Source organism: Ursus arctos, unplaced genomic scaffold (assembly GCF_023065955.2).
Source record: "Ursus arctos isolate Adak ecotype North America unplaced genomic scaffold, UrsArc2.0 scaffold_24, whole genome shotgun sequence".
In the NCBI taxonomy this organism is placed as follows: domain Eukaryota; kingdom Metazoa; phylum Chordata; class Mammalia; order Carnivora; family Ursidae; genus Ursus; species Ursus arctos.
In genome coordinates, this window is record NW_026622919.1 from 43,347,516 (window position 1) to 43,353,619 (window position 6,104).

At 44.3% G+C, this 6,104-nt stretch overlaps 1 long non-coding RNA gene across 1 annotated transcript; it reads right to left on the bottom strand.

Annotated features, from left to right (window-relative positions):
- Window positions 1-354: 354 nt before the first annotated feature.
- LOC130544741 (uncharacterized) lies at window positions 355-3,230 on the bottom strand. The gene is made up of 2 exons (XR_008961283.1): window positions 2,640-3,230; window positions 355-2,171 (listed from the first exon to the last, which is right to left on the bottom strand). It is a non-coding gene; the product is annotated as an uncharacterized LOC130544741 (long non-coding RNA).
- Window positions 3,231-6,104: the final 2,874 nt, after the last annotated feature.

A 6,104-nucleotide genomic window follows, 5' to 3' on the forward strand; every position in this document is an offset into this window, starting at 1 on the left:
CCTATCCATTCATCTATGGATGGACACTTGGATTGCTTCCATATCCTGGCTATTGTAAACAACGCTGCAATAAACATAGGGGTGCCTTTTCAAATTAGTGTTTTCATTCTGGGGGGTAAATAGTAATGGAATTACTGGATCATATGGTATTTCCATTTTTAATTTTTTGGAGGAAACTCCGTACTGTTTTCCACAGTGGCTGCACCAATTTATACTCCCACCAAGAGTGCACGAGGGTTCCTTTTTTTCACATCTTCACCAACACTTCACCAACCCCAAAATCAAGAGCTGTGTGCTCTGACAACTGAGCCAGCCAGGCACCCCAACACTTGTTATTTCTTGCCGAGACAAATATTTTTATTACTTATTTATTTTTATTTATTTCTTGGGGACAAATATTTAAAAATAACTTCATTGAGATATAATGTACACACCATAAATACACCTGTTTCATGCATAAAATTCAATGAATTTTAGTGTGTTTACAGAGGTATATATCCATTGCCACAATCTAATTTTAGGACATTTCCATCACACGAAGTGAAACTTTGAGCCCATTTACAGTCAATCCCCATTCCTACTCCCAGTCCCAGCAGCCAGTAATCTATTTTCTGTCTCATAGATTTGCCCTTTATAGAAACAAATCATGTTTTGTGCGCTCCAGGGTTTTGGTCTCCTTGTTAACTCTCGGTTGGTTTCTCCTTTGGATTCAGACATGCTAACTGCACAATATCTTTTTTTTCTTGCTCCTATTTCTCTCGATCCCTCACCCACTCATGTTGATCAATTTGTAAGAACGGTGTCTCCAGTTTTGTGCTTGATTCTCGCTTTGTGCGTTTTGCGCCATCTTGTGCTGCTCAGTAACCAGTGCTCTGCTCCCACAGATTATCAGGGCCCTGCCGGTCCCTAGGGAGCTGCGGGGAGCTTTCTAAATAGGCGCCCCTCCAACACACAGTCTTGGAGGCTCGCTGCTTAGCAGGCAAAAGGGGACCCTGTTTGGGTTTGAAACCATGCCCCCTGCAGGCAGGTAAGGCCAGCAGAGCACAGGCTGGGTTTCAGCTGCGCTCCTCCGCGCGCCACGCGTCCTGGGTTAGGGCGGAACGTCTACATCCACACGCAGCCGCACTGCGAGTAAGACTAGACATTTAGTTCTCCTTTACGACAGTAAATAGAGGTTTACTATTGGTCATTAACAAATATTTGCTGAGTGTTTTCCATGTGGTGATCATGTGAGGTGTCACAGACGAAAGTTAATAAACTGGACCCAACCCTGACCTTAAGAAACGTGCTGTCCGTCTTTTCATTCTCGGTAATCTCTTCCATGTGCCTTTCTTCTCCAACAGTCCCCAAGTCCCAGTGCTACACACCTACTTTGGCAGGTGCTGAAAGTAATGCTTGGGGTGCCTGGCTGGCTCAGTCGGTAGAGCACGCGACTCTTCATCTCCGGGTCATGAGTTCAAGCCCCACACTGGGGGTAGAGATTACTTCAAAGAATAAAATAAATTAAAAACCATGCTTGCGCATGCAAAATATTCGAGTTATAAAATAAAGAAATATATAGGGCGCCCGGCTGGCTCAGTCTGTAGAACATGTGATTCTTGATCTCAGGGTCATGAGTTCGAACCCCGTGTTGCACTTGGGTCCTACTTAAAAAGAATTTTTTAAAAAGAGAAAAACTATAAACATTTGGATATTGACTTGTCTAATGATGATGCCTCCTAGTAATTTATGCTTCTTTATACATTTTAATCAAATAGCTTGTTTTATGGGGTATCTTCTGTAGATTGCAAAAATTGCCACAATCCTTCACTCTTCCTCTATCTGCTCCCCTCTGCAATACGACTTCACAGCTCGTCCCATCAAGAGGTGGAGTCTGTTTCCTCAGTCCTTGAATCCTGGCTGGCCGCCATCAGTAGAACGTGAAAGGATGCAGTGGGATTGACATTGTGTCAGGTCTAAGGCCAGGCCTTAAGAGGCTCTGTGTGATTCTGCCTGTTCTTCTGGCCATGAAAACCAGTCCAGGCTACTCTGCTGGAGGATGGGAGACCACAGGAAGCAGAGGTCAACTGTGTCAGCTGAGGGCCATCCAAGACCAGCCAGCCCACAATCAGAAGCTAAGTAGACCAGAAGAACAGTCCAGCTGAGCCGACCCAAATTGCTAAGCTGCAGAACTGCAAGATAAATACATTTGTGTGTGTGTGTTTTAAAAATTTTTAAGTAATCTCTATCCAACATGGGGCTTGAACTCACAACTCTGAGGTCAAGAGTCACACGCTCTACGGACTGAGCCACAGGCGCCCCAGTGACTGTTGTTTGAAGCCACTAAGTGTTGACATGGTTTATTTCGCAGCAAAAGCTAACTGATACAGTAACTTTCTCTTTTCTTTTCTTTTTTTTTAAATATTTATTTATTTAAGTAATCTCTACACCCAACCGTGGGGCTCAAACTCATAACCTGGACATCAAGAGTCGCATGCTCTTCCGACTGAGCCAGGCGGGAGCCCCGACGCAGTACCTTTCTTATGTCTCTAGGATTATTCCGACCCACTGCTCCCACTTGGCTTTTGATGACCTCTAGCCTATCTTCTGTTTTTCTTTTTTCTTTTTTTTTTTGGGGGGGGGGGGTCAGAAATACATACCCGGGGTGTCTTCTGTGTGTTCAAGCAGAGCTGGGTGTTGGAAACCCACCAGTGATCAGTCTCGGTCTGGGGACAGGCATGAGCAGGTGACGTCAGTGCAGCGTGATGCTACAACGGTCAGCACATAGTGCCAACGGAGGACATGGGACAGACAGCCCAAATTAGAGTGTCAGATAAGACTGGTAATTGAAGGTGAGTCAGATAGAGGTACAGACTGTAAACAAAAGCCTAGAGGGGCAAGTAGGCAGGTCAGGTAAAGAAACGTCAAGAAATTCAGTGTGGCTAGAGCCCAGAGTACGGGAGGGAGAGCAAGGAGAGCTAAGGCTGGAGAGAGAAGCGGGAACTAGAATATAAAAGAGCTCGCTACCTCTCTGCAGAGAGTTTAGGTATCTGCAGCAGGAGAATGTAATCTAACATAATATGAATTATAGAAAGCTCACTAGAGGGGCGCCTGGGTGGCTCAGTCAGTTAGGCATCTGCCCCCAGCTCAGGTCGTGACTGAGCCCCGCACTGGGCTCCCTGCTCAGAGGGCAGTCTGCTTCTCCCTGTGCCCCTCCCCATGCTCATGTGTTCTCTCTCTCTCTCGCTCTCTTGCTCTCTCGCAAAAATAAATAAAATCTTGAAAGAAAGAGAGAGAGAGAGAGAGAGAAGGAAAGAAAGAAAGAAGAAAGAAAGAAAGAGAAGAAAGAAAGAAAGAAAGAAAGAAAGGAAGGAAGGAAGGAAGGAAGGAAGGGGAGGAAAGAGATAAAGCTAGCTCACTAGGACTGCAATGTGACAGAGGGACGGGAGGGGCTGAGACCAGGGGCAGGAGACCAGTTAGGTGGCTGTTGACGTCTAGATGAGAGAAGTTGGCAGTTTGAACTAAGGCAGCAGTAGTGGGGATGAAGTTAAGTGGACTGATTTTATAGATGCTTAGGACTTTAGATATGGTAAACGACTGGAAATAGGATGATGAACGAGAGGAGGGAATAATGGTCCCAGGTTTTGGGGTTGGCCAAATGGGGACAGAATTGAGATAGGTAATGTGGACGAGGAGCAGATAGGGGAGAAGGGACGCCTGGCTGGCTCGGTTGGTGGAGCAGGCCTCTTGGCCTGAAAGGAAGGGAGGGAGGGAGGGAGGGAGGGAGGGAGGGAGGAGGGAAGGGAAAGAGAGAGAGAGAGAGAAAGAAAGAAAGAAAGAGAAAGAAAAGAAAGAGAAAGAAAGAAAGAAAGAAAGAAAGAAAGAAAGAAAGAAAGAAAGAAAGAAAGAAAGAAAAGGGAAGAGACAATTCAGTTTGGAGTATGTGGTGACTTCAGGACATCCAAATGGAGCGGTCTAGCAGGCAGTTAGATATATCTAAGACATGACAATATTTTATATATTTGCTCATTATCTAACTTGGAAAAAAAAAAAGGATAGGAGGTGGCTGATTATTGAGAGGTTTAAGGACTAGAGGAATCCTTGAAATGAAAGAAGGGCTTTGGGGAAAGTGGAAGAACTAGAAGACTGGAAGGTAGTAGAGAGTAAAATGTTTAAGATTCCAAGATGTAAGAGTACAAGATAATGGATTAAAGTAGACACACACACACACACACACAGAGAGGCCAAAGTAATAGATGGGTCACCCCAGATGAGAGCAGGCCTTGGGGTGAAGAGACCCTGTAAACCAGATGTCAAAATCTTTCATAAACATATAATGGTTTTTTTTTTAAAGATTTTTAAAATTTATTTATAGCATTTTAAAAGATTTTAATTTTAAGTAATCACTACTCCCAACACGGGGCTCGAACTTACAACCCCGAGATCAAGAGTCACGTGCTCCACCAACTGAGCCAGCCAGGTGCCCCCATGTAACAGTTGAACAGAAGTTTATTTCTTGCTACCTAGCTGATAACTAAGCTGGAGAAGCCCTTCTTCATGCAGTCATTTAGGGGTCAGGGGGATGAAGTCTCCGCCCCGGTGTCCAGTCGTTCCAGCCTGATGGAAACAGAGAACTGGAGAAGCCCCTGCGGGAGGTTTCTATAAGCCGGGCATGAAAGGGACGCAAGCACTCCTGCACACAGTCCATTGGCTGAACTCAATCACATGGTCGTACATAACGGCAAGGGAGCCTCGTTAATGTTGTCAGGCAGTGTGCGCAGAAGAGAACGTGGATTTGAGTGACTAGTCTCGGCCATACCCTTATGAGGTCTACCTCCGGATCCCCTAGGGGTCACAAGATTCTGGATCAATAACCTTCGCTTTAGAAGAACAGGCCCCTCTCTCCCTCCCACAAACACACAATATCCTGATTGCTACCGAAAATGTGATTAAAGACAAAATTAAAGATGATCCCATTCTTCCCTTTTTTTTCCAGGTATGACAGTACTTATGATAGCCCCAAGTGGTATCTCTCAAATAGATCTCACTAAAAGGAATAGGAAGTCTGCTCCGTTGTTCCAATTCTAGCTGCTAGCCAGCCAGGTTGGTGCTTTATCTTTCCATTACGATGAAATTTACCGCAAATCATTCCAAACAACAACGTTCTCCCCAGTTCTTGCTTATGTAAATGTCGGTTGTCATGACAACAAGAAGACTGCCCTTGATCATATGGCAGACCTTACTAAGAAACAAGAAGCAACTAGCTGGTTCAAACATAAACCTAATCCCACAGGCATGCCTAACATGGGAAATGAGAAACTGGGGCAATTTTTTATTCAAAAGAAAAAGTGAAAGTAGAGGAAAAACTTGATTCTACTGGGAGAAAGGATGTGGCCAAAGAATTTAAATAAACCACTTCCTCTTGTTATATTCTTTTTGGGGGGTGGGATCTGGCTTTCTCCTTCTTTCTTGTTAAATTGCAAGTCCCCTAACAGGATTTGGGCCCAGACTCAGGCCAATTTTCTCTTTACTTCCAACCCGCCTTGATACTAGAACGGGGTCATCCCTTTACTATAATTTACAGAAAGAATTCACAAGGACCTTGCCCGTTAGCTGCCTTCTTGACTTGCTGCCTCCGAGGTTCATGTTATTGAGACCCAAATGGCAAGATAAGAAGTAATTATTTTGAATAGTGTTCATGATATTTTAAGCTACTTCCATCACAATTGGCATTTTAGGACAAAGTAATTCGGATGTAATCTTGACATTGTTGGTAATGGGGTCTGGTCTTTCTGAAAGTACTGCTAAAACTAGAAATCAAAAATAACATACAACTAGTGAGGAACCCTTATGCACTGCTGGTGGGAATGCAAACTGGTGCAGCCGCTATGGAAAGCCAGAGGTTCCTCAAAAACTTAAAAATGTCACTACCCTATGATCCAGTAATTGCACTACTGGGCATTTACCCAAAGAATACAAAAACACTAATTTGAAGAGATATATGCACTCCTAGGTTTACTGCAGCATTATTTACAATAGCCAAACTATGGAAGCAGCCCAAGCATCTATCGACTGATGAATGGATAAAGATGTGAGAGACAGTGTGTGCGTGCACACACACACTG